The following is a 27,591-nucleotide window of genomic DNA, read 5'->3' as shown; positions in this document are numbered from 1 at the left end:
AGCATGATGTCTCTTTCGAGGTCTGCGAGCAGGATGAGTCTTCAATCGCTGCATTGAAGAGTGCACTGCCGATGTCGGACAACAATGACTCGATGAATGATGAACTCACAAAGTCGTGGAAGGCACCTTTCGCTGCCCAAAATTTTTTTCCGGGTTTGTCTGCTCTGTCTACCCTCAAAGGCCCACGGGTACACGGAGGTCCCTCAGGTGGATAAGGCAGTTGCGATGCACCTGTCCCCTCCAGGGCCTGTTGGACTACGTCGTCTCTGACGACCAAAGCCTACAGTGCTGCTGGACAGGCCGCCTCCGCCCTGCATGCCATGGTCCTTCTGCAGGTACACCAGACCAAGGCATTAAAAGAACTGCACATGGGTAGTCCTGATCCCGATCTGCTGCAGGAGCGATGAAGGTCACGGCGCGTGCACTCGCGCAAGTGATGTCCACCTTGGTGGTCCAGAAGCGGCACCTGTGGCTGAACCTGCTCGAGATGAGGAATGCTGACAAAGCACACTTTCTCAACGTGGCAATCTCCCAGATTGGACTTTTCAGCAACACCGTTGACACCTGGACTTCGCCCAGCAGTACTTGGCAGTGAAAAAGCAGATGGAGGCCATCCAGCACATCTTACCCCGGCGCGTTTCCGAAAGCCCAGGCAGCTCTGCCTCAACCTGAGCCCAGTCCTCGGCCCAGCTTAGAGCCACCAGCAGGAAGCGAACACCCCCTGTTTCCCGGGTCAGTACGAGGACCTGAAAGGCTCCTAAGCACCCCTGAGACGGACGACCCCTGGTGGAGGGCCGGGAGGTAAATCTTTTGTTTCCTTTTTGTTTGCCGCACCCCGAACGGAATGCGGTACCCAAATTGTCCAAAAAAGAGCAGTTTCCTCACTATTTGGGTCACGTAATCGGTGTCCACAGCTGCCATTTTCAGGAGAGGTTGGAGGGGTGGCTGTCCCCCTCCACCTTGAAGGTATATGTAGCCGATAGCCTCACACCACAATGCAGTGGACGGTAAGTCTCTAGGGAAACATGACCTGATCATCAGGTTCCTCAGAGGCACCCAGAGGCTGAATCCTCCCAGGCCATGCCCCTTCCCCTCATGGGATCTCTCTGTAGTCCTCCTGGGCCTTCGGAGAGCCCCATTTGAGCCGCTAGAGTCAGTCGAACTGAAATCCCTCTCCTTAAAGACGGCCCTCCTGATTGCGCTCACCTCGATCAAGAGGGTGGGGGACCTGCAAGCGTTCACTGTCAGCGACTCTTGCCTGGAGTTCGGTTCGATTCTCACAGGCTGTGTGCCCAAGGTTCCCACAACCCCCTTCAGGGATCAGGTGGTGCACCTGCAAGCGCTGCCCCAGGAGGAGGCAGACCCAGCTCTGTCATTGCTGTGTCCGGTGTGTACTTTGCGCACCTATTTGTTTGTTCAAAAATGCAAAACTAACGCTGAACGTCATCTACCTTATCTCCAGATGTTGTTGGCTCGTTATTCGTTTGACATTTGGGAGGGTAAAAAACAGATAAATATTTAAGTCATTTTTTTCAAGAAATTATTCTCCCTGTCCAGTAGGGGGTGGTATGCATGAAGAATATAAATCACCAAAAAAACAAGAAGAATAATGTGAAAGTGAAAGAGTGAAGATTGACAGTACAGGGAGGAGAATTTATAGATAAAATTGACTTTATATTGGTCTGTTCTCATCCACACAAAATATATCACTTCTGAAGACATGGATTTTATCACTGGAGACTTATGGATTACTTTAATGCTGATTTTACAATTTTTGGAACTTCCAATCACTTGCATTGTTCTGACCTACAGAGCTGAAATATTCTTCCTAAAATTTGTGTTCTGCCAAAGAAAGAAAGTCATACACATCTGGGATGGCAATGTTGAGAGAATTTTCATTTTTGGGTGAACTGTCCTAGTCCAGCACTATTACTGGATAAAAGGGATCAAATTGTATGCAAACATTTGAGCTATAAATTCAGATAAATATAATTACATTTATGCATTTGGCAGATGCTTTTATCCAAAGCGACTTACAGTGCACTTATTACAGGGACAATCCCCCCAGAGCAACCTGGAGTTAAGTGCCTTGCTCAAGGGCCCAACACTGGCATCTTGGTGGTGCTGGGGCTTGAACCCCCAACCTTTTGGTCAGTAACCCTGAGCCTCAACCACTGAGCCACCACTGCTCCATAATTAAGTTATATCACATGAGCCAAAGTGAGTAACAACATGTCTGTGATTTAGCCACAGCCTTGTGATGTGAAGGTCTGCATGGGCCTTCAAATGAAAACTGATCGCAACCCGTTGATGAGACTGTGCCCAAACCCTACCTGACTCGATCAGTACTGTCAGATTTTAAGCCTGAACCTGACCCAAACTCGCTCATTCTCTTTATAATTTCTTCCCCAAGCAAATATTGTTGCAATAAGCTGTATTTTATGTAAGCAATTTAGGCATCCTTCGTTATAGCATTGTAACAGTAGACATACACAGTTTTGACAAGGCACTGCAGTCCCTCAGCACATCAGAGCAAAAGGGAAAAAACATTGGCTTACCGTTTATCAAGCGCCAAAACTTTGCTAGGTGCAGAACAATCTGGAATCATGTGTAACAATACAACAGTCACATGAAATCCTTTTTGTAACCTGAACTTATTCAGAATGTCGTATCTTTGTGACATTCAGTACCACAGCACTCGTGCTCGTTTGATATTGCTTTTATACAATTCTGTTATTCTGAACTATTATGTTTTTTTATTTTTGCTCTTCCACCAAACATTGTTTGGGCACAGTGTTGCATATCAAACAAGCTGAGCGACACAAACAGTGAAACATTCCAATGGTGTTATACAAAAACATCAGCAATCCAAGAACATTGATTGTCTAATTAAATTAGTGAAGTGAACTAATGTTGTATTGGAAATTGGTTGCATGGCTGAGACAATGGTCAATTATACAGTTTAGTGGTCAGCATACTAAATAGGTGACCAAAGAATACAGCGATTAACCAACCAGAATCAAATATTCCAGATAGCCATGTAATTATTTATTTTATAGTTCTATTAAAAGCTCATTTGCGCAAGACTTCTACAAGAATTATTGTGTTCAAGCCATCAGTTTCGATTTAATGAACAGTGACGTTCCTAGTTTGTGCATAATTTTACTCTCTTTCCCTTGTGTTTTTACAACATTATTCCCTTTTTTCTTCCTTCTAACTCTTTTTCATCTATATTTTACTTTATTTATTTTTCCACAGTGTTTTTTCATGAATTTCTGCTGGCACAGTTTCACATCTCCCTTCAGAGTCTGGATTAACACTTTAAACACCATAAACACCATGCTGTTCAGGGTTGGAGGAGAAACAAACAACCTGTAGCCACACACTAACCACTGAATCACAGAATGGCACAATGGATGTGATTCAAGAATGAACTATAAACTGAATTAGTGAGAGAGAAAGAGAGATTGCTTGTTTATTCATGTGTGATAACTAGCACATGTAATCAAGCACAAGCAATAAATCTTTCCTCTCATAACAAGGGCGTAGGTTTGATTATGACAATGCTAGGGATACATAACCAGTGATCTGTAAATATGTATTTACAGCTAAACATAAAAAATACAGTTAACTATATTCACACCCTAAATAGCTCAGCTCAGTCTTGTTCCTTGCTATTTGAAGAAGCTGAACATATGCCTACGCCTGTCTTTTTTTTTTTATCCCCTTTTCTCCCAATTTGGAATGCCCAATCCCACAACTTAGTAGGTCCTCGTGGTGGTGCGGTTACTCACCTCAGTCCTGGTGGTGTTGGACAAATCTCAGTTACCGCCGCTTCTGACCACCAATCTGTGCATCTTATCACATGGTTCGTTGTCTCACAGCATGTGGAGACTCATGCTACTCTCCACGACCCACGCACTACGCACTACTTACCATGCACCCCATTAAGAGCGAGAACCACTAATCGCAACCACAAGGAGGTTATCCCCTGTGACTCTTCCTTCCCTAGCAACCGGGCCAATTTCGTTACATAGAAGACCTTGCTGGAATCACTCAGCACACCGGATTCAAACTCACGACTCCAGGGGTGGTAGACAGCGTCAATACTCGCTGAGCTACCCAGGCCTCCATGCCTGTATTTAACAGAAATGAAATGGTGGCATATTTGTTTCACATCAATATTGTCCAGTTTGTCCTGGTGGACATGGCATTCAGTATCACTTGTGTCATTGTTGTTCTGAACAAACAAATATCTACCTTTACTCTAATAATCACGTTGTTCAAGCCTAGGCCTCACCTGTGACCCTGCCTCCCCACCTGCCTCTCTTCCACACACACACACACACACACACACACACACACACACACACACACACACACACACACACACACACACACACACACACACACACATGTTGTGTTTCCATGTTTTATGGGGACTTTCCATAGACATAATGGTTTTTATACTGTACAAACTTTATATTCTATCCCCTAAACCTAACCCTACCCCTAAACCTAACCCTCACAGAAAACTTTCTGCATTTTTACATTCTCAAAAAACATAATTTAGTATGATTTATAAGCTGTTTTCCTCATGGGGACCGACAAAATGTCCCCACAAGGTCAAAAATTTCGGGTTTTACTATCCTTATGGGGACATTTGGTCCCCACAAAGTGATAAATACACGCCACACACACACACACACACACACACACACACACACACACACACTCACAAACTAACGTTTAGGCTTGCCACTCATCCCATGATTTAAAAAATGCACTGTCCCTGAATCAATATGAGACGCGATTTGTCCTGTATTTTCATGCACAGAACTGCTGGTACAAGGATGGTGTCTTCCTCACTAACTGGTAGCCTGCATGATGCGCATCTAGTTGACGAAGATTTAGTAATTCATTCAACCGGATGTAGCTACAGCCTCTCACACGTTAGCAAGAAATGGCAAAACCAATCCTATTAGCGACATGGGATAGGGAGGTGTGAATCGTAGTAGATAACGAGATATGTTAACTTTTGTGTACCACAAATTCTGATGCTGCCTGTCTGGGCCAGGATGCTCTTGTAAATGAGATTCTTAATCTCAATGAGATGTTTGCTGGTTAAATAAAATAAACCATAAGACACTGACACAACAGTGGTCATATATTTTCAATATCTTTCATATATATGTCAATAATCAAAATTATTGCTAGGGATAATTCAGCAGTTGCTGTATATTTGTAGGGACATGTCCATAGCGTCCCTAATAAATTCTACGCCCTTGTCTCATAAACACTTTCAGATACACTACCGGTCAAAAGTGTTGAAACACTCATTCTTTATTATAATTTATTCCCCACATTTTAGAATAATAGAAAAGTCATCAAAACTATGGAATTACATAAATGGAACAATGGGAATTATGCTGTGACTAAACAAAATTCAAAATAAATCAAAACTGTGTTATATTTTAGCATCTTCAAAGCCTAGAGTTTGCAGACATGTACTCTTGACATTTTCTCAACCAACTTCTTGAGGAATCACCCTGAGATGCTTTTTAAACGGTTCTGAAGGAGTTCCTTCAAAATGTTTTATAACATTTTTGTTTTATAATGAAATAAATTAAAATGGTGGCACAATTATATTTTTGTCTACAAAACTAATTTCAAATATTTAAGCATTCGCCTTCAGATCAAAAGATTTTTAAGTGAGTCAAGTGATTCAAAACTTTTGACCAGTAATGTAGATATGACATGAGGAACATTTTCCTCTTAATTTAAAGAAATTCAGAAGTTCGCCCAAACATCACAGCTAACAGAAACGTATTATTTTGCTTTTTTATTTTATTATTTTATAAAATTATTATAGTAATTGATTAATCAATTCATTAGTAATGTAATAGCAAGATTGCTTTGAATATTACTAAAATAAAAAAATTATACTTTCATATTATATTAAAAACAATGAAAGGAGTGAAAGGTTCCAGTAATTAAAAGGTACAATATACAATACAATAAAATACACTAAAATTCAAAACAAAACATAACAAAAAGCAAAATAATTATGGACTATGAAAGTGTAAAAACATTATAAAGGGTACAAAATGAACAATTCTTAAGCTTTATACTGCAAAGTGTGTAGTACTCAGGAATTTAGATTTGTGTATGAACATGTTTCTGGCTAAATACAGTTATGAAAATAAAGAGATGAAGCAGATTGCTTGATTTTGATAAAATTAGAATTTTTTCCCTTTGGAATGACTTGCCCTGATTAAAACCTGCACAATAAGATTAGGAACATGCATTTAAAATGTAAATAGTGTCCATTATGTTTTAATGTTTGTAAAGAGGTAAACATTTTTGTATTGGAGTGGGCATAATATGTGGTTCACATTATATTTAAAAAAGGCACCGGTAATTATATTAAATCATACAATATACAATACAAAACACAATGTAAAATACACTCAAATTAAATACAATAAAACAAACATTCACTAGATACAAGCCTAGTAATTAGATGTATATTTTTTTCTATTGAATTTAATTTGATTAAATACAATAAACAAACATTCACTAAAGTCTAGTTGAATGTTTATTTAATTCGATTGAATTGTATTATATTGTATATATCGCTCTCTAATTGAGAATCCTTTAAAATGTAAATACACAGATAACTACTGAATATGGTATTCAAATGTATTAATTCTTTTTTCTTTCGGACTGAGTGTCCTTCAGTAACAATCTGCAATTTCTGATAGCAATTATTCCATATGAAGGAGGGAACCAAATTGGTCTCATTGTTGAAGTGATTTTGATCAAATCTGACGTAAGATCAGATAGGAAGTGTATGAATAAAGCTCTGCGAATAGATTATACATTTTAATGGTCTCATGTTAATTTGGTATCTGGATCTGTTCGTACTAATTTTGCCCACAGAAGACACTGTAGACAGGTATTTCACATTGCGCGCACCCGATTACGTGCGCGCTCCGTCATTCATTTAACCCGGACGTGAAGCCGCTCCACAGAAAAATATCAGATACAGTAAAAGAGCCTACCTTCAGAAAAGGTACGTTTTTAAACCCCAGACACAACATTACACGTCAGGAAATGTCTTATATTTCAATGTTACCAGTCAATTGGCACCGTAAACGCGACATAAGAGCGTTTAGACGTTTTGGGTCGGCTGAATTTGAGCTTGTTTCGGACTGCTGTTGTGGCGCTAACTAGCTTAGCCTCTTGTTGCGCTTGCCAGCTCTGTTACTTAATGAGTCTTATATAATACCAATAAACATGCTTTTATCGTTCCAGCTGCTCAGTTCGGTCTATTTGCAGTCTAAAATTTTAACACATGGACGGTTGAGGTGTTGTAGTCAAATTAGTGAGTTCTTATGACAACTGACATTTTCAAAAAGCAGACTGTCTCTGCCACCTGCTTCAGTATGTTGTGGTTAGTTTACAGCTGTTTAGTGTGTACTACATGTGTGAGTTGTGTGGTCAAACGCCATATCTGGCTTTGTGAGATGTGTTTAAAGTTAACTCTGTCTACACATTCGCTGTAGAGTTCGAGTATTGTTGTAAATGCATGTTAAATTGTTATTAAGGAAAGGCCTGTGCTTTGCTAAATACTAATCCCTTATTATTTGTTAATGGAAGGATCTTTCCGCGCATGCGTCCTCTCCACCGCCCGCATCCTGCCAGATAGTGGGCTGTTGTTGTACGCATGCGCGGTGCGGCGCTGCAGGGGCGCGTTCACGCTCGCGTTCACGTAGACGTGTTGAATGGATTGCTGCATTGCAGGAATTAGGTACAGCTGTCAGGTTGATCTGTCTGGGGTGCCTGTGGTGTGGGGGTTGTTTCAGGTGGTTCTAGGTCCGCAGCTGGTAATTTACTCAGGGAAAATGTGATGTTATGCAACGTTTGTAGGAACACATTGGATATGGTGAAGCCCCCAGTGTCTTGCATAAACACTGGTGTCACATCAATATGAGCAACCCTTGAGTGTGTGGGAGTATGAGCGTGGAAATGCATAGTTAATGAAGCCATCAAAAGCAGTTCTGGAGATGCATGTTTTTCTAATCTTTCTGATGCCCAGGATTTAACCCTAAAAATGTAATAAAAACACAACAGTGTCTGATTCGTTGAACTCTTGAGTTTTTGTTCTTTTTTAACACGTCAAACTTCTGCCATCTGTTGTTGCACACCTTTTTTTTTAATTTCCGTATTTATTCTGGCATTTTAACATACGTACCTAAAAAATGTCTGACTCCCTTCCCACTGTTTTAGGAGTTTTAAAGATTCCTTGGCAGTTTAAGCGGGTTCTCCATTTTATTTTCTTCTTTAAAATGGTACAATGCAACATTTATTTGCTTTTCCCACAAGTTTCGGTTAATGACTTTGACTTTAATGGCTTTCACACTGGCAATTTAATTCGAAACAGCATGGTTAGCTTGAAAAGTAGGTAATGTGAAGCTGTTTTGAGATTGTGGTACAGAACCCGAGACTACCTGTAAGAGGTGGTCTGAGCTCGGTTGCAATTGAACTGTGATGCGGTTTGCATGAGTGAGAAAGAAACCTGTACTCAGGTCTGCACTTTTTCAAGAAGTTAAATATGCATGATGACATTATCAGTTGCACAAAACAAACTCACATTGCACCATGATTGACAGGGGAATGTTGTGGGACACAGAAGAGACAAGATGAACGTCTGCTGATTTCTGCCATGCAATGCTCAGAGGTGCAAGTTTAGCTCACTCTGGCGTGCATAATGACAAATTAATAATAAAAAAACCCCCACAAATATAGACCATTTCAAGAATGTAAACAAAAACGAAGGTATTAGAAAGGGTCCAAATATATTTCCGGATCCTTTTAACAAAGTCTCTTTTTCAAGGAAGTAAGTCCACTCTTTGGCCATATTTGGAATGCTCTTGGGCAGTTTGGGCAGCTATTTTTCTATGTAAACAAGCGTCAGGAATGTGCAGCTCCTACCTACTTGAACGGGGAAAGAGACCGAAATCTCCAAAAGGGTTGGTCAAGATTTTCGATAAAATAACATATTTCAAATAAGCAGTAAAATCTGATGACACTGTCTGGTGGGGTGAGCAAGAGACGGATACAGTGGGTGTGAAGACTGGCCTCGGAGAGGCATTTATTTGAAGCGTCCAAAACAAAGCGGAATCTGGGGCTTTCGTGGTGGAAAGGGCTATGTGAAGGAAGTGTAGTGAAGATAGAGCAAGGTCCAGGTGATAGCATGTGGGGTCCCAGTGTCGAAATGCGCTCCCCTCCTTGGCGCGTGGGGTGGCGGCTTCACTCGAACAGCCCAGTTTCCCTGTACCCCAGAAATTGAGGGGAATAGTGGCCCAGCATCCTGGTCCAGTGACACATCTAACTCACACCAGGGTTCCGGACTGTGGGTCCGACAATGCATCTAACTCACACCGGACCCTCCCTGTTCCATTCATGGACCAGCGAAGACACCAGCAGGTAGAAATCAGTCTGCCGAGAAGAGGTGCAGTCGGAGATTAAAGACAGCGGTGATGAAACTCTTCATTGGGTTCAGATGAGCCCCATCAAGCACGACCAAATGGGGTAAGTCACTATTGACAACGATGGAAGGGGCCAAGTGGGGATTGAGGCAGAGTCAATGTCAGAGGCGGGGTTTAGTGAGATGTGGGATATTCCAACTTGAATTCTCCTGCACTTTTGGTGCGTACCTGGATTTGAATAATGTGAAGTTCAGTTTGTTTGTATGATGTGAATTCTGTTTTCCAAACTCTGGTATGCACCCACAAACCGCACCCGAGTCCACTTGAAAAGGTGGCTGGGGTATGGTTTAGGCCAGGGGTGCCCAATACATCGATTGCGATCTACTAGTCGATCGCAAAGGCAATGCTGGTAGGTCGCACGAACTTTTAATAAAAAAAAAAATATATATAATGTATTTCCTTCTTTTAGTTTCTGTCAGAATTGCACTTGACCAGTGTGGCAGCGTGGCCGTGGTCAAGCGCCCGTCCGGGGGAGAAAGCGGTAAGGGCGATTGCACCTGAGCCAAATTATGTCTCTAATTTCAGTGAGCATGGGGAGAGCGGCATAAAAACGGCCACAACCTCCAGACGGGGGAGAAAAAGAGCAGCCGCGTCAGTCTAGTGTTGGCGTGTACAGAGGTCCTGCATGTTTGTTGAATGCTGTAAAAATATAAAAGTTGTGAACACTGCTGTGGCCATTAAAAGTCTGCTTAGGAAAAGAACTCTACGTCTTCGTTTCCTCCATGCCCATCCTAACTCGTTCTACAATGAGTAAATTTTGACTAGGCGAGATTTGTGTTTATTCAGTTGCCATGACAACTAGGTTCGCGCCTTCTAAGGGCTTCTGAGAACAGAGCGCGAAATTGCGAAACTAGCAGTGTTTGAGACTAGCTACCAGCAGCTATTTCCCGGATTATGCAAAACTGTCTGATTCCATTCAGTGCAAGTCATTAGAATAAGGTAAATGTAATCTATTGTGCTGTAGGTGTTTTGAGTTTAGTGTTAAAACTGAATGATATCAACATTGAACATTATTACATATATATGTTTTTTTTGTTAATTAGAAGATTAATTCCATGTAGGGATACATGCAGTAGTCCCAACAAGCATTTAAAAAAAGTGTGTGCACCCCTGGTTTAGGCAAACCCCTGCACGATTCGCTGCTGTTATAAATGCAATTCTACCAATTTGCGATAACGAACTCTGGTTCAATTTCAAGCAATCCAACCAAGTGTGAAATCAGTCATTGGTGAAGTCGGCATAAACCTGCTTCTGTGTATTGGTTTAGGGGTGAAAGCTAGAGCTTTCAATAGGGCTGAGAAACTAAATTTGAATTTTTCACTGAAATATTTCCATTATTCTAGCTATATTAGAATTTTAAAGACATTATTCCTGGCAGTGGTAAGACCCCGCAAGACGACTGATTTTTAATTGACGTTCTCTCCTATGTCCAAAAGAAGGTGCAACAAATCAATATAAACCACTCTGAACTGTTATAGCGATATTTGGCTGTTTACAAATGTGTGCAAAATGATAAAGTCAAAAGATTTAGCCAGTTTATTTTCTCAAATCAAATGTAAAAACAGGAAATGTAACGCTTCAAAAGATGGTTCTATGTTAACTTAGTGTTGCACGTATTGCCTATACCAGTGACATAGTAACCTACTACTACAGACTCGCTTTATAATACCTGCGATACTAGGTAGTTTTTCATTAAATACAGTTGAATGTACATAAGTACCTAATGTTTATGCTGTGAGATGCTGATAATAGAGCAAGACATAGTCAACACACAACCGCCAAAGACCTCCATCTCAGGGAGGCCATTCACTCCGAACTCATCCGTCTTTTTCTAATCAAGCATGCACTAGATGGATGTCTTTGGTTGTTGTGCCATGTCTCACTTTTTTTTTCAGTGTCTCATGAAGAAACTGCATTTTTTCAGACACTTTGTCAGTTTAAAATTAAATTCATAATTTAAAACATGTCGTGATACTCCTGTGTTCTGTTTATTTGTTGCACTTCATCCGTTTTAGTCCAAGAATGTACATCATTGTCAGTGCTTGGCACGCATCCAATATTCGAATGCTCATTTTAGCATTCAAATGTGCATTTTTTTTTAAATCTTGCATTCAATGAATATTCAAATTTCGAATTTTATTTGACAGCCCTAGTGAACACATTCTCAAAGTATTGTTGTTATTAGTTTGCTCACCTTAAGTGTCACTATTTTAAATAATGGTTTCATTGTAGCATCCAGACTCTAGACACTTCATTCCAGTGTTTAAGTACAATTTATGTAATTCGATTTTTGCAAACATCTCGGAACAGGCTCTTAAATGTGTAAATTCGCTTAAGTCTGTGGCTGTTTTGGGCTGCATCTGAAGTCAGTGTCATAATAAGACTGCATTTGTATTTCCCTCCAGGGCTGATGTACCTGACAACGGTTTCCCAGCAGGTGTCAGCAATGATGGATTCTTTCCTGTAACTATCAACTGTGAAAAATGGGCCTGATGGAGTGTCTCTGAATCAACTCTTTCTTGCATTGATTAGGCTGATTAAAGTCCAGTGGAAATGTGATGGTTTCTTTCATTGCGGAGAGATTTACTACAACAACACTGGCTTGGCAGTTTCCGCTATTTGAAAATAAGTAATTCATCAATTAGTCAGCAGCTCCATCAAAGCCAAGATATTACGCACCAAATTGCCTCGAATGATGAACAGTTGTAATTTATGAACAAAGCCGAGACCATGCGGCAGACTGTGAAAGAGAGAGATTGCTTTGCTGAAATATTCAGATTGTTATTATAATTTTTTTTAAATCTGTTGTTTTTAAATAATCAGTAATGTTAACACTAACCGTAGTGAATGGCTTTCTTGAGCATAATAAACATGGATCATTATTTTGTTTAATAAGTGTGCTGATAAAATGCGAGCATAATATTTACCCATTAAACAAGCACATATGCACAATGACTCCTGTATTATGAGCTAAAAGGCAGCTTGTGGCTTTAAAAACATTTTAACAAAGTTATGGGAAACATGGGCCTTAATGTCTGATGTTAAATTGCTGCTCGTAGTAGGTAAACAGTGTATTGGCAGGTGAAGCTGCATTAACATGTTTAACGTTAGCAGTGAAAGGTCTAATATAATATAATATAAGGATGCTGGCCTGGGGCTGACTCAATGAATTGTTTGAGTTTGTGGTGGGATTATCTGTTAGCTGTATTCGGAAATCTGTTTAAAAACAACTTTAATTCCATTTGGTGGCGCTAGTGGTGCAGAAATGACATACTTCATTTTTTAATTAATTGATTTTGTACATGCAATTTTACGCCTTGCATAGTAACACATTTATGGTTTGCGGTGCTATTTTGATATTTTGCAAGTTTTGTTGCAAATCCTGCTGATTTAAAGGAATATTTCACTCATAAATGATAATTCTCATCATTTACGCACCCTCATGCCATCTAAGATATGTATGACTTTCTTTCTTCGGTAAAACACAAATTAAGATTTTTAGAAGAATGTCTCCGCTTTGTTGACCATACAATGGGAGTGAGTGGTGGCCAGAACTTTAAAGCTCCAAAAAGCACATTAAGGAAGCATAAACCATCCATCAAACTCCAGTGGTTAAATCCATACCCTCTGAAGTGGTCCAGTTGGTTTTGGGTGAGAACACACCAAAATGTAATGCCTAGACTCGACTCCTTTAAAGTTGAGTCAGCGACTGGTCTGTGATGAGGAGTCTTAGATCTCATGACGAACAGTCTTGTTGTGTGCGCTCTCCTGTGACATGCTGAGACTAGTCCCAGATGCTACAACAGTTTTGAAAACGGCTTGAAATCTAGTAGGGCTGCCCCCTAATAGTCCACCAAACATTAGTTGATGAGAAGAGTCTTGGTTGACCAAATTTTGATTGATCGCTTGGTCAGAAGAAAAATAAATAAAAATATATATTATATATATGTTAACTTACTATGTTAACTTAGTGTTGCACGTATTGCCTATACCAGTGCCATAGTAGCCTACTACCACAGACTCAAGCTTTATAATACCTGCGGTACCAGATAGTTTTTCATTAAATACAGTTGAATGTACGTGACGTAACTAATGCTTATGCTGTGAGATGCTGATACATTATATATATATATATATATATATATATATATATATATATATATATATATCGCAATATTCAATTACGTCGGCAACCCCGGGCTGAGGGATCGGTGAATATTCTTGCTTTAGTAATTTTGCATTGAAAATTAAATTACTTTATTTAATAAACAAAAACTTAAATCAAACCTATTTCTAAATTCAATTCAAATACAATTAAAAAAAACGTAGTGATCAGAAAAATAATATATATTATAGATAAATAAACACCTTTCCATTTACTGTCAGGCAAGTATCCGTCTAAACATGCAGGAGGACAGTTACTTACACAAATGAAGACATAAAAATAATTATAAATGTAAAAATAATACTTGTGATAATAATGATTATAATAATCACTGAAATATAAATCATGGTTTGAGGTGAATGCATTTTTGTATTATTACATTTTTTAATCACAGATGTATAGGCTGCAGAGTTGTGGTCACAATGAACTGCTCTGTGGAAGTAAAGCGAATTGAAGCACCTATTGAGCTGAGACGTCTGAGGTAATTTGCAGCACTCATAGATGATACTGTTCTTGCAAAAAAAATAAAAATAAATCATAAGACTGAAACAAAGAAAGACTGAGAACCCTTTACATGCACATGCTCCACAAGATTGCATGCCTCCGTACAAACAGTGTGTCATACATGTGCATAGATACTTTTCTGTCATCTGTTCTTAATAATATAATGGTGTGTTTCTTCAAGCATGTGTCTGTGTGTCTATGGGAAAATTATTTGTAATACTAATTTGATTATAATAATCATAGCCTAATAAAAGTAATGAATAATAATTTATACATTAATGGAAAAACGTAATAATTGGTGCATGTCCTAATGAAATCAGAGACTCTTTCCTCGAAATCTTAACACAAGTGGTCAAAAAAGATGACCAGGTTTAACAGCGATGTGTCTCGCTTGAACACTTGTGATCCGATCACCCTAAACGCTTCGTAATACCAGTGTACACATGGCGACTGGTTGTGTGTTTGAGACACTACAGTCGACGAAAACAAGACTGAGTCGCAGAGCGCCGACAAGTCGTGTAGTGTACGATTGTCTCTGAACATCTTGACAGCTGTCTCCTTGGTTATCATGATTTCAAGCTTGATTATACTTCTTATAGTGCCATCTAGCATTCTGCGCATGCGTCAAGCAATAGGAAGTTTAATCAAGCTTGAAATCATGATCGGGCCAAGAGACTGCAATGGCAAGATGTACGAAGTTATATTTTGGTCTGTTCTCACGCAAAAACAACTGGATTGCTTCAGAAGACATTGATTAAACCACTGGATCCGTATGGCTTACTATTACGCTGACTTTATCTTCTTTTTGGAGCTTCAAAGGCCTGGCCACCAATCACTTGCATTGTATGGACACACCGGACGTGTGAGTGATACTGTGCTCATTGTGCTAAGGAAACGTAGCGGCGATTGTATTTGTTTACATGAGACTGGTAATTGAAATATAGATTGGGGTCTTACGTGTCTGTGTGAGATTCCATACTAGGGCTAAAATGTTTTCTTGCTCAGTGTCTGAGCTTGTCTGTGAGGAGGGGTGTGTTGTGTGTGTGTGTGTGTGTCTGATTATATTTACTTGTATAAAGAGCCAAAGATAGGAATAAACTGGATCAGTGATGGTTGGTCTTATTCAGCCAATATCTAAACACAAATTTTAACCTCAGTAATACTTCCCTCGTTCTTTAAGAGACAAATATTCCGTAAAGACACTTTAGAATGCAGTTTCTCTCTCTCCCACACTCTCCTTATCCTCTGAATCCTTTTTGCTCTTATTAGTATTCAGGTAGACCATAATACACTGAAAACAGTGTTTCAAAAGATAAACAGATTAGACTGTGTTTTTCCATCTCAAAGTGGCCATATTGTACACGTTTGTGTACACAAAATATATTCTGCACACATTGTATTCACCTGATGTTCACTTTTAATGTTGGTCAAGGTCTCTATGGCACCAAAACTAATTAAAATGTAGTTTACCCATTTTTCATCCTCTCTCTGACCCTCAGAATTAATGGGGCTGTTTTTGATGCTGTCTGTACATTTTAAGACTTCCATATGTAAAATACATCTGTTATGATCAAATAGCCTCCATGTACTGCAGTAGTCACACAGTGGCAGGTTGAGTCTAGTTGCTGAATACTAAAGAAGTTATGATCCCATGTCCTCATGGTTGTTACTAGGGCTGCACGATTTGGGGAAAATGTCATATTGCGATTATTGAGGTTAATATTGCGATATGCGATTGCGATATAATAAACAAATGGTATCATGAGTCAACTTGCTTGGTTATCAAGGAAAATGCACAAATAGATTACTGATAATGCTGAAATGTGTACTATTCAACTCAAACATGCAAACTAGCAACAACTATAAATGCACATTGTTTTCAAATTAAAATATTTTTACAAAATTAAATAATATCTTTGCATTACTGCAAACATGTTATTTTCTCAATATTAAACCAAAATAAAATAGAACAATAAATAAGAACATAAAAACGAAAATAAGATTGTCTAAACAAACAGGGACATTTAAGCAGGATGTAACATGTACTTTGTAGAAAATCATTTGAAAAGGAAACTGGATATAAAAGTGTGGTTCACTCAATCAAACCACTAAAGCTGTTGTGTGTGTGTGTGTGTGTGTGTGTGTGTGTGTGTGTGTGTGTGTGTGTGTGTGTGTGTGTGTGTGTGTGTGTGTGTGTGTGTATATTAGAGATGCACCGATCGACCGGCCAGGGACCGGAATTAGCCGATTTTCCGCATGCTCGGCCGGACCGGTGACCGGTCAGCCTCACGTTTTTCCGATTTCAAGCCGGTCTGTTTTGTTGCCAGCGGCGCAGGCAATAACGTCACAGCCGCATGTAAACATGTCATTGGCGTGGAAGATCATCACTGTGAAGAATACATAAAGTTCGAAATGTGTAATAATTGTAAGGCCAAAGTAAACCGTGGGGGAACCACCACAATAACTTTCGGAACAACAAACCTAATTAGACATTTAAAACACCATCACCCAGCTGAAAATGCCCATTTTAAAAAAGAAGCTAAAAAGGGAAAGCGGCTAAAGCTAGCCAAAGCTCAGAGCCAGCCACATGTCAGCAGCCTCTCCTATCATCCCTTGGAATGAGCAACGAAAAGACCAAAGCAATTACGAGGGAAATTATGGAATTCATGGCCCTGGATGACCAGCTGTTCTCCATAGTTGAGGACAGAGGGATCAGAAATCTGAAACATTTCCTCGATACAGAGTAGGTGGTTATTTTCCGACGTCGCGTTGCCCGAGTTGTTTAATCTCGTGTCATGTCACACACACAGCCTGTTATTTGTCAACATTTGGGTACACAAATCCGGGAGAGGGGAAGTGGGGTGCTGGATGGCAGAGGCAGGCGAAATACATACAAATTGTGCCGTTGTGATTTAATGTGCTGAGTAACGTAATTTTCCCCACCATGTCCGATATTAAAATCAGTGCAACACATTGCAAAAGGCGTGGGCATTGTCAATATGGCTTTGGGATATGAAATTCAATTCTTCCATCCAGCTGTTGTTAAATGTACATGTATATTTTGTTTTTTCACCAGAGCACCAGCTGAGTCTTCTCCTCCCATCTACCAGTGATGCTTGATTTAACATCCGCGTCTACTGCCTGCGTAGATATCAACAGCGCAAATGGGTTTTGGTTGCCAGATTGAGGTCATAAATGATTTGTAATTTGTATGATGTGTCGATTGTGTGAGTAGGATGCGTTTCATTCAAGATCTGGTAACTGGACCACCTTGGAATAATATATTGATGTGATTATTCATATAACATGGTTTGGGACATACAAATTACGGGAGTTTTTTTGGGAGAAATAACAAAACTGGAGACTCCCGGGAAAAACGGCAGTGTTGACAGATATGGTTACAAGCCGTTCCCGAAGCAGTGCTCAGTTTTACAACTGATATTTGGACATCTAACATAAGTTGAGCTTATTGGACACTTCAGTTTTTCAGATCTTTGGAATTGTTTTGTTAGACGAGTAATAAAGAGAAAAAGGTCCATTTATAAAAATAGTGGAAAATTACATTTGTTATATAAAGCAACTCATTTGCAGTTAATTGTTATTTCTACCTCTTTCCAGTCACAGAGCACTTTATTTTGAGAGTTGTTTAAGTGAGAGAAGATCCTGTAACTTAGTGCAGTTTGGGGGAAATTGTAATGTTTAATAATTTATTTTATTATGAAAATAAAATGTTGCATAGAAGAAAGGTAGATTTTGTTTGTATATGTGGTCAATAATAGTTCTTAGAAAATCGGAATCTGAAAAAAATCTGTATCGGCAGGTCACACTTGCAAAAAATCGGAAATCGGAATCGGCCAAGAAAATTGCAATCGGTGCATCTCTAAAAATTACTTGTTTATGTTTAGGTCGAAGCATTTTCTTGGTGAATTTAAATTAGTTCAATAACTGGGGTCTCTGATATTCGGAAGCGATAAGGTATTATTTCATTAAAAGAAATTATCAGACATTCAAAGTCTCTTCACAAATTTGGACAGTTTTTTTATATTTCTCGTTGCTCTCAAATACATTATTGGTGAAGCAAAAACGTGAGTGTGAAAAACACTTTGTGTAAAGTCACTTCATAGACTTCAATGTATTCTGCAGCGCTGATGCAAGTCAAGTGAAAGTCCCTTAACGTGTATAAATATCACTCACTTCTGCACATTAATCATTGCTCTTCACAATCACAAAAGTGACCGATTATGGTTTCAAAATGGCGAATTTCTCCGAAAGGTGAGGAGTTTGGATCTCTGAAATTATTATACATTTTATTTATTTATTTTGTGGAATTTGATAATTTTCCACGGCACACCTGACAATCTTTCATGTTTTGCACAGAGGTTGGGAAACACTGATCTAGGTGACAGCATAACGTGAAATCAACACACAACAGATACAATCCACCATTGCACCGTTTTGTGCTGAAATATGCTCTGTTTACCTTTTCAAACTGCTACATTACTGCACTGACAAACTATAGCTAGGGCTGGGTGATATATTTATATATTTATTGTGATTGTTTCCGCACAAAGCCACTCCTAACGCTAGGGAACCGCTTTCCCCGCACCTCTGTCAATTTTACAATCTACCTCGCGAGCTTGAAGCTCAGCTTCCATAGGAAGGAATTGAAAGTGTTCGCTCAGCACGCGCCAGTGGAAACATACGACAAGAAAGCCAAACTGCTAGTGTTTTTAGCAACACGTAGGTCTAGATGTATAACACAGACTAAATATCGAAAATGACTCAAAAGCTTATCGTCGATATCGTGAAGGTTTTTTTATCGCGATAAATATTGATATCGTTTTATTGGCCAGACCTAACTATAGCTTACTAACTAACAGACATGAGTGACATGGTTGTCAGGGACAGGGTTAACTTTGTATTAGTTATATTGAAAAGGGAAACTGATGGGGTCATTTTTTATTAACTTTCCAGTATGTATTTCACAAACTATTTTGCAACTTACCATGAAGACCCGCTCATCTCCGGCGCTTAACTCCGCCCTCTGTCAGCTCTGTAAATAATGGAGTCGGACCGCGCTCTGCTGGAAATCTATGTAATGACACCAATTCTAAAGCATTGTTTTCTGCATTATAGGTTCTGAATTTTTTTTCATATCTGCACATATCAGTAAACATATCGGCCGACCGATATATCAGTCAGGCACTAATCCACAACAAAATAAGGTACTTCAGATGTTGAAAAACATTGTCACACACAAGTGATCATCAATCGTTTGATTACAGCTTATTTTTCGGTTAAATCCAATTCAAAGTACGTGCATACCAATGACTTGTTTCCAAATATCTGTGCCATCTGTGGTTTTATTGGCTACAACTTCCACAGTTGTGATGGAAAAATTCTGTTGTAGTTAACTGGGATAAATGTTAGTAAGGGTGTAGATGTGTGAAGTCTTATAACTGATGCTAGTGCTGGGCAGCAGGTGATTTCTTTTTCCCTCATTAGTGCAATTCAGAATGTCGCCGTTGTCAAGACGTTTCACGTGATAGTTGAACTGCTCCATGGTACATTTAAATAGCAAATTCTCATATATAATTTAAATGGGTCTCACGCGCAACGATATAGAATTAATCTTGCATGTGAGCCGTTCTGCGTTTGTCATGATAGCTCGCATTTTAAGGAACTCCCAGTTGATGCACGCTCACTGATCCTGCTACTGGTCTGGAGCTTGCGTTTCACAGGAAGACCGGTTGACATTCTCGCACTGATTAGGTCACTGGTCTGGAGCTCGCGTTTTGTGGGAAACTCTGTTGTCGCGCACTGATAGCAGGGTGCAATTTGGCTTCACAGACCCTGGGCACATCCTTGTCCCACTTGAAAAGTGTATTTAGCACTCAAAGTGTGCCTATTGTCCTGTACATTTTTTGTAATTTATTGTACTGTCCCTTACTTTTTGCACACGTTTGCATGTGCACTTTATATAGGTATGTTATTTAGTCTGTGTGACTACATGAGACTTCATGTGGTTCTGTGTTTTCCTATGTTGTTTTATGTAGCACCATGATCCTGGAGGAACGTTGTCTCGTTTCACTGTGTACTGTACTAACTGTAAATGGTTGAACGACAATAAAAACCACTTGACTTGAAATACCCATATGAATCAATATTGAAATGAAAGGGGAATCCAATCGAGAGCTTGTAAAATGAAATTGAATCGAGAAATCTGTATCAACACCCAGCCCTATTGTATGCTGCCTTCAAAAATCAGATAAAAGAATGCATCAAATGGACAAGATGTTACATGAACATTAGATTTGGCCATGTCCTGATGCCTTTCTATCTCTGTATACTTCTCGAGAAGTTAGTATTTTACAAGTTTCAGACAATTTTTGTGTACAAGTATTTTTATTTGCAGTGAACATTGGGGTGAAATGAAGAAATAAAGTGAATGTTTGCATTTAAAGAATGTTTTTGCTGGAGAAAAGTGTGTGTGGTTATGTTGTGTGTATCACTCACTGTACAATCTGGTGTGTTTTTTTTTCTTTCTCACTTGTATTGTAATGAGTTTGATGAATATTCATGAGGCAGGGCTGTTGGCAGCATGTAGATCTGGATTCCTTTGAAACTGATGTGCTGGAGTGTTTGAGGGTGCTGAACGTTCTGTATGTGTTGGATTGTTTGATACAAAGGCTGAAATGGATCTATGGGTCCATCAGGGTCTTGCTTGGTCACAAGAATGGGTCAGTGTTGAGCTTTTACTGAACTTTGGCACTCAATGAGCTATGGTGTCCTTTCTGTTTTCCTTTCTGTTGTCCATCTCCCATTTGCTCATGTTTATCTGTTGTTTGGATGGATTTATGCGAACTGAAAATACTCCTTTCATGTTGAGGCTGTTTTACACCAAACAAGAGCTGTTCAGTAGAGAGAGAGAAAGATGGAGAGAGAGACTGTGTGTTGTTGTGCGGTTTGATGGCTCTCATTTTCCACATTTTTCATTTTGTCTCCTTTCGTGTGCTTTGTTCTGCTTCACTCGTCTCCTCTTATCTGTCTTTCTCATTTTCTCTTTCTCTGTATGTCAACTTCTCACTCTATCTTCATGACTTTACCTGTCTAATACCTGTCTCTCTCTGCTTTTCATTCTCTCTGTCCTTTTCACTCTCTCTCTCTCTTTCTGTCTCCTGCTCGTTAAGCCATCTGTAAAACCTTTGATCACAAAGCTTTGCCACTCAGCAGTCACACAGAGGTGTGTGTGTCTGACCTAGGTCTGCATCACAAATGAAACAACTGTGTATGAAAGAGATGCACAAGCTCATAGCATGATGTGTATTTAATGGAGCATCTCTCAAAGAGTTCTGAAAGGAAGGTCCAACAGGGCTTTTAAATCCGAGATCAAAATTTTGAAGCACTTAATATTTTGTTTGGACTTAATTATCATAATTTGTTGACCTTGCAGTTCAAACATTTTGAAATTTTAATATGATTACTTGAACAGCTCAGTATAAACAATCTCTTCAAGAATGAGTGACTTTATGAAGCTGATGCAAATGTTTTGCTGTAATGAAGTGTATTTTTAAGGATCAGCAGTTACAGAAATACTCAAACCAGCCCATCTGGCACCAACAATCATGCCATTGTCCAAATCACTGAGATCAAATTTGTATGCACTGCACTGTTGCCACATGATTGGCTGATTATATAATCTCATGGATGATTGATGGTGCCAGACGTGCTGGTTTGAGTATTTCTGTAACAGCTGATCTCCTGGGATTTTTACACACAACAATCTCTAGAATTTACTCAGAAAGGTGTCAAAAACAAAAAATATTCAGTGAGGGGCAGTTCTGTGGATGAAAATGCCTTGTTGATAAGAGAGGTCAACAGAGAATGGCCAGACTGGTTTGAACTGACAAAGTCTACGGTAACTCAGATAACCGCTCTGTAAATTGTGGTGAAAAGAATATCGTTTCAGAATCCTATTCTGAGATGCAGGTTGGCACTGATTTGGCAGCACCAGGGGGACCTACACAATATTAGGGAAGTGGTTTTAATGTTGTGGCTGATCGGCGTAAATGTATCTGATTTTCTCATATACCTTTCACTATGAGAAATGATCAAAAACAAACAGGCTAAGCCTTCAAAAACAGAAATTAATGTCTTAATGTGAATATTTGTTTTTGTAATAATTTGTTTGTCATCTTTATAATCACAGTTTAACTTTTTCTTTTTAAATTTCTACATTCTATCAATTAATATTATATTATCAAGTATATACAATAGGGATGGGACGATATGGTTATCTCATGATTTGGTTCGATATATGATATGAGGTTCACAATTCCATATTCGATATGATAAAACTTAAATGAGAAACTATGGCAGAAACATTGAGCTTTTTTATTATTTAATGCTTGCACAAAATGCACATTGTAATTTCTCATCAAAATAAAGTTCTTTAATACGCATTTTTGCAAAGTTTCTCATATACCTTTTACTATAAGAAAAGATCACAAACAAATAGGCCTTCAAAAATAGTGGACTACATTCAGGCTGATCAGATTCAGAACAAGCAATAGAACTGAACAAACGAAAAGGAAACGAACCCAAAAAAGTATGTGAATTATTTATTTTTTTTTGTAATTTGTTTGTCTAGATTATGATAACATTTTATCTTATAAATGATCATATGATCACATCATAACTTTTTTAAATTATAAAGATGCTACATTCTATCAAATAATATTATTTCCGGAAATTGTATATAATAGTGATATGAGCTGTCAATGTTTAAAATAAAGTGTACAATTTACAAGTAACACCATTAATTTTGCATTCATTTGTATAACAAGTGCTATAATGGTACTTTTTTTAATGTGCGGAGTTTAATGTGCATCTCACAGACTCGCACAGGTGATCCGGTTAATTTATTAATGATAGAGAATTCTCTGTTTTTGAGTGCATCCATGCTATTTGTTGTTAAAATTTTTATTTATTTGTATTTTTTTATCTGACTGTAAAGAATAGAGAGGATATTAAAATACACATTATTAAATGAAAGTGGACTGCGATGGATACATATTACATGGAAGAAATTGTCAGATTTTAATCTCAAGCACTTTTCAACAAAAGGAGATTTTTCCAGGTATTCTTTCAATTCTAAAAGCTAAATTCAGGCAATTTTAATCACTTTAAGGACCTTTTGTGAACCCTGTAAACAGTGTTGGAAAGTGCTGTAGGGGTCAAATCGAGCGATTAGAGAGATTATGACAGAAAACAATGTTTCAAATTGTGAAATATCAAGTTTTTTTATTTGTGATGTATTGAAATGTCACACTACACTTATTTTTATATGGTTAGCTTAATGGTAGCTCACCATAGAGTGTTAGACTTTGGACACAAAAACTGTGATTCGAGTCCAGTCAAGATGCACAAAAGTGAAAATTGCATGCAAGAGAACAGTTAGGCTAACGTAACTGAAAGTCACGAAGATCAAACAATTCCGGTATTTTTTTAAAGGCACTTTAATTCAAGCGGTAAAATCAAGCAATATAGGGATTGTGAAGTTTGATGGGTCTTTTAATTTATGATCACATGTACAGAAAACAATGTTGCAATTTGCAAAATATTGAGTTTTGCCTCTATGGTTTGTCAGTTTTTTTTTTATTCTCAATATATCGAAATTCGATATATCGTCCTAAAACCTAGATACCACTAGCTTCAAATTCCTGATGGTTTTAGTCCATTTAATACTTCTGTCTATCACTCAAAACTTAGGAATATTGGCATGAAGTACAATGCACATGGCATCTCATTTTAGTCAAGAACCTCCAATTTAGATAGGAAGTCTGATGGACTTGTAGCACGACCAAACACAGTTCGCTTTTAGTATGTGGCCTTTAGGAACGAGTAAAGGCCCGTTCACACATGCAGCGACTTTATTGCTTAATGTCGCTAGTCTCTTACGCTAACGTTATTGGTGGACCGTGTATCTGGTCATGTCTTTTAAAAATAGGATTACAGATGAGACACATTGCCGGTACATCTAGGATTTTATTGTAATGTGAAAAAATCTAATAAAATGGCAACTTTTTGCAAGGTCTTTGGTAAAGCTGGACTTTTATGCAGCTTGTTTCCATTGTGCCATCTGAATCTGAGACCATTCCTCTCTTCACCATGCTTATCTGCATGCCACAGTCTTGCCCGCTAAAATGGCCCCAAAAATTGGCCTAACCATCTCAAACTGAAAAAAAAAACAGACCAAGCCCAACCACTTATCTCTTTCTGATAAAAAAAGAATAAAATGTAGCAGGTGTTAAACAGATGTGTGTGTGTGTGTGTGTGTGTCAGTGGTTAAAAGAATGTCCTTTCTGTTCATCAACGAACGGCACTTCTCAGAGTGGACACATTTGCTCTCCTTCATCTCTATCTGTCTTTACGCTGTCCATCCAATTGGGTGACCTGGGTCTTGTCTCATCAACATGTCTGCTAGTTTAAAGAGCTGTGCTTCTGATCAAAGCTGTGCGTCTGTCTCTGAAGGGTCTGATGTCATTCTCATCAGGTATGATGTCGAGATGTTTTATGGACCTGCTTGTAACAGTGACCGAATACCTCATGACAGCAACACACACTGGCCTTGTACAGCTCTTTCTGTCACCTTCTTCTCGGGAGCAGAATCAATTAAAAGTGATTATTAAGTTGCTGTCAAACTCTATCACTCTTTCACATGGACACTTTCATCTTCATACGTCCTTACATCCATTTTCTACCTGTCTCCACCTGTGACCTTCATCAGACGTCCAAGAAAGTCCTCTTTATGTCCTTTTTGTGGCTTATTTCCTCTCATCTCTTTCAGTTATGCTTCTCGTCCATAGAAAATGTGTTCTTTTAATGATTGTTTTCTCTCGAGAATGACATGATGGTTGATGCCAAATACACCGATAGGATAAGGGGTTGTATATGAAAAGCACATCAAGGGTGAAGTTGAAAGCATTAGAAAGAATGTGGTTGAATGTAGAAAGGTTGGATAGAAATGGGAAGAAAAGTGAAGCAGTCTAGGTAGAGAGCGTCTGATCATGACTTGTTGCCCTTGAATGTCTCTGTGAAATGTGTAGAGGGCAAGTTTTTATCTACAGTTTACCTGTGTGAGCGTGTCTATCTGTCCTACAGCTGACAGCAGCGCTCCTTATGTTGACACGTATTCTCTCTCTCATCTGTTTTAAAACTGCAGCTTTACACTGCTGCTTTACTCTGAATAACAACACACCTTGTAGCACTCTCAGCCTAATGCTGCCTTCAAGTCGTCCTGAGAAGTTCCTACTTGTAATTTCGTAAATTGTAATTTTGATGTACGATTGTGATTTTGGTCAAAAGAAAATGGCCATGCTTGCAATGACAATGACAGGAAGATGTTTTAGTACTAAGTAGTAGTTTCTGGTACACTTTCTGGTAACAGTATGCAAAATGTTTGAATTAAAACTTAAAGCTAAAGTGTGTAACATTTTGGATGTTGAAATACTTCATCCCAGCTTTCTCATCTTTTACTCACCCTCATGTTGGGCTGAAATCAATTAGTCGATTTGCTCTTATTTAACGTAACACGAGATCAGTTATGAAACTAATGGCACGCGAAAGGATCACTGCAGCTCGCGTCTGGTTGAGGAGAGGAAGAATTACACAGCTCACAGTCCAGACGCGCTCCAAACTTTCCAAACAGCTTCAGATGTAGATCGCAAAGTATGAGGAAATTATACAAATATACAAAATAACTAAATACAGAAGCACTCTCGTTGTGAAATACAGCGGAACCGGTGCTGCTGTTCCACTGAAGCAAAACTTGCATGTCAAAGCATCTTTAAAGGAAACACCTTGCTGTTATATTCTTAATACATCCTTTATTAAAGTTAAAATAATATGGAAAAAGGTCATGTAAATATGTATAAACTCCAAAAATGGCATTTCTCTGTGCGGTCAGCACCTCTTCTATGAGTCGCATGATGTGACCTGATCTAAGGAGGAGAGACTGAAACTGCATCCAGCTAAGGCACACTCTTTCACGGGGACGCTCATCCCTCGAGTGCATACGCTTAATGCAGCTAGATTATAACGTGATGGTTATTGAATCATAATATATGTCACTGTGCATTTCTTATTGTGAAGAAAATTGGCAATACGCAGCTTTATTAATAAGAGAGAGTTTGTTTTTTGTGAGTTAAAGATTGAAGTGAACAGAAAGTTGAGAGTGTAGTCTTTGCCCCATTAAACACTGCAACAAAATAAGTTATTGATTTGTTTTGGTTTTGGCTTGTTTTCCAAAATAAATGTATAAAGCTCCTTTTAAAACAACATACATTTTCTTTAGCAGCTATACTGCAGAAGACATTTTTTTTTTTATCTGAGAATGTTGAATACAATATTAAAAATACAAATTTAAAAATATCTAAAAATCCTTTAAAAAAGATGCATTCAACTGAGAAGCAGCATATAAGGTATTTAGACTTGCTTTTAGAGAATAGATCTTGAATATAAGTATATTTTGTCTTTACTGCACTCACAGAAGTATAACCATGTAAAAATACACTTGTATACAAAATACACTTACTGTATATTTAAGATACATTCTATTAAAGCAAGTCTAAATATCTCATATGTTGCTTCTCAATTAAATGTATCTTGTTTTAAGGATTTTTAGACATTTTTAAATGGAAAACAAGACAAATAACACTTGATAACAATATATTTGTTTTGCAGTGAATTTCTTTTCCGAATTAAACTTATAAGAAGTATTTTTCCCCCTTTTAATTCAGTGACGATCATTTAGAGGTATATTTAAAAGATAATTTTATCCTCTTTATTGTTAGTAAGCACATTTAATACAACCTTTTAACAATCTGAATAATTGGTTAAGAGGTAATTATTAATCGCTACAATAATCGCAGAATAATCGTTCTAATCGTTCTAATCGTTAGATTAATTGATTATCAAAATAATCATTAGTTGCAGCCCTAATCAGCAGCTGACTGATATGAAACATACAGTACTGATGTTTATTTAGCTATAATTTAAATGTATTCTTTATTTAAATGGTCAGCAACTGAATTATCCAAACACCACAAGACAAAAACTAAATATCGTTCGACCTCTAGCTATTTTCGCACAATAACACGCTTTCTTGCAATAAGTCGCATTCTGGTGTCCATGTAACGATAGTCAGTATGTCTGACTGAATCCAGATGACCACTTTGGGGTTTGGCATTTGTGTAAATTACTGTCCATTTGGATGTTATCCACCCCCCATATAAATGGATTTCATGAGTATGTTTTTTATTTTTATTAATGACCAACTCCTGATAACAATTGTGTAATTTATGACCA

The 27,591-nt window shown here is 38.4% G+C and overlaps 1 protein-coding gene across 1 annotated transcript in view; it reads left to right on the top strand.

Annotated features, from left to right (window-relative positions):
• The first annotated feature begins 6,949 nt into the window (after positions 1–6,949).
• LOC127647954 (speckle-type POZ protein) overlaps positions 6,950–27,591 on the top strand; it is a 149,380-nt gene continuing 128,738 nt past the window's right edge. The window contains exon 1 of the mRNA XM_052132488.1: positions 6,950–7,075. The gene's annotated coding sequence lies outside the window, so the exon portion shown is untranslated. The remainder of the gene's footprint in view (positions 7,076–27,591) is intronic.

The sequence above is a fragment of the Xyrauchen texanus genome, chromosome 8, assembly GCF_025860055.1.
Source record: "Xyrauchen texanus isolate HMW12.3.18 chromosome 8, RBS_HiC_50CHRs, whole genome shotgun sequence".
Taxonomy (NCBI): domain Eukaryota; kingdom Metazoa; phylum Chordata; class Actinopteri; order Cypriniformes; family Catostomidae; genus Xyrauchen; species Xyrauchen texanus.
Note: the sequence above shows the minus strand (reverse complement) of the source record. Positions and strands in the feature narration are given on the sequence as shown.